We start from the raw sequence: 2,717 nt of genomic DNA, 5'->3' as shown, positions 1-2,717 counted from the left end.
TAATAAAATTTCTCAAAGAAACACAACTTTATACTAAAATATAATCCACCAATACCGACCAGTGTAAAAGGAAATATTCTACATTCAACTATAAGTCAAGAAGATAGATGAAGTAAAAAGGGTGTAATAACCTAGATGTTGATCGCCCTGAATAAAAATCTAATCTAATCTAATCAAATTTTATTTTTTTTTTATTTAAATTTATTATTTTGGTTAAAGTTATGTTATTAATATAATATGTAGATTCTGTACCTTTATTCAGATATATGCATACAGTCCACTAAATATCATTCGAATTCCAATACAGTCCATTATCATTCATTATATAACCAACCCTAAAGTCATAATATTACGTTCATGGGTAATAATTACCCCCACTAAATTATATATGATAATTAAATAATAGTAAGCATACTTAAAATTGCTGTAATTTTCTTTGCAATTTTGTTAAAAGTTTATTCAACTTTTAATTAGGTTAGCTAGATTAATGAATCGTCCATTCAATATAATAACTTATGATATAGCAGCTAATATGTTTAAAACAATTTAATATATAAAAATGAATCAAAGCTTAATTTTTCTAAGTTAATTGAAGTTTTTTTTAATTTTACTCATTTACTGTTAATGATTAAGACCTGGAGAATGTTATGGAGCTGAAACCAATTATTTGTAAGTAATTAGTTTGCTATTTCGTTTTTTATATCATGTGTCTGAATAAAGAATAATCATAACAAGTAAAAACGCTATAATGTATGATTTTTTATATACACTAATGTCTGATGAAATTTAGCAAGATTAATAAATTATTTTTTTTGTGACTACAATGGCCTTTTGGTGTATTGAAACTCATAAACAGTTTCGGCCCTTATCTCGGTATTCTGCTTTGACTGATAATGATGCAAAAACTATCAGTAAAATTGTTAAAACCATTTTTCATTCTGTTTATTACATAACTTTCATAATAATAAAATCGTTGTTCTTTAAAACATTTTTGTAATTTTATTTATTTTTTGAGGATAGTTCGATTTGTTAAACCCTAAAAAAAAAGATGAAATTTTTTTAATTATTTATGATTTGGGAAAAATAAAACGTATTTAGAAACATGAAAGCCTCTTTCCAATGTCTTTAATAAAGAGAAATTCTAATTTTTTTAAAGAAATATTTATCTAGTTTATCGAATTCCTATTTTCTTGTGTGGAATCGAAACATTATTCGTTTAAGGCTAAATGTACCGATTTTTATTTTATTTTATTTTTTTACTTTTATTTCCTGTTGAGGTCTAATCTCACTATTGAGGCATTTAAGAAAATTACGTTTATACTCATGTTAAATATCCAGTTTGGATAATAAATAGCAATGACTTTATTTATTTTGTATACATTACATTGACACTAAAGATCATTGCATTAAATTGCATTCAATCAATGCTTCAAGATATTTTAAATATTTTAGGATATTGAACATGTTATGTTTTTGATATCATATTGTCTAGCTGTGCCATATTTTAAAAATGAGGCTTTCTATCCAAATCAATGCCAACCCTTCTCATGTTTTTTTTTTTTAATTCTACGAAAATTCTGGTAATTTAAAATATAATAAAATATAATAAACATAATCTTTCCATCATAATGCGAAATGTAAATTAATTTCATATGTCTATGCTGGAAGTATCAATTTAGCTGACCAGTTTCACCAAGATTAATGTCGGCATAAGATTCAATCCAGTAGAATTTCCAGTGCATAAATTAACCCTCATTGATTACGTCGGGCTCTAAATGGAATATAATTTCCTTCATATAGCTCCAGTATTTATTTGTATGGTTTTTAAAAATATATAACATAAATGCATAATATTAATAATTTAATGTATTATATAAAATAAGTAAATAACAATCTGAAAAACAGCAATGATCCTTAGGTCCACTCCAACACAAGAATTCTAACCTCCTTAGTACAGTTGCACTATTACAGTTTAAACTACTATTTCTTAAATCCCAGATAAAATCAATAATTGACGGTTGCACCCACTCCAAATCTGGCGGTAAACTTTACCGGCCTAATCGGTTAAACTGAGATTTAGCTTGGATTTGAGCAAAAGTAAGCAACCATAAAAGAAGCCTTCCATAGTTCCTGTTGCATCCGTTATCCAGCGAAGGTATATTGTATTATTTATTGTGTAATCTTTTTGATTTTCTTATTATACTGTTTTGGTTTTTTTATTAATGGTTGTAATCTAGTTTTTTCCTTTAGCCCTGATGAAGGCGTTGGCTCAAATAAAATAAGTTACACTTATATATCGTCGGCTTACAAGTGAAACAAATTAGGTCAAGAATTTCTAGTTTTAGGTTATTTGGTTTTTGCAGTCTAAAATAGTAAAAAGATTAAAACCCAAAGAATTTGTCAACATCATATAAAACATTCTTATAAAAATTAAAATTACTATTTCCATAACATTAAAAAAAAATATGTTTTTACCAACAAATATCTCAAACTTTAATTTTCGACTGGGTGTGTCTCACTAATAAACCAATGATATGTTAGTTTCTACTGACTGCAACCCATCTACCATCTTTTCCTCTATTTCATATTTTATATTCATCTATTGTTTATTGCCTACCATTAAAAATGATATTTATTTTTTCAAATAAACAAATTTAAAGGTAATAACAAATATTTTTACTTTTGATACTTAACAGTCATTTGAAAGTCCCTTTGTT

The sequence above is a fragment of the Halyomorpha halys genome, unplaced genomic scaffold (genome assembly GCF_000696795.3).
Source record: "Halyomorpha halys isolate HHAL.00 unplaced genomic scaffold, Hhal_1.1 Scaffold896.1, whole genome shotgun sequence".
NCBI lineage: Eukaryota > Metazoa > Arthropoda > Insecta > Hemiptera > Pentatomidae > Halyomorpha > Halyomorpha halys.
This window is presented reverse-complemented; position numbering follows the sequence as displayed.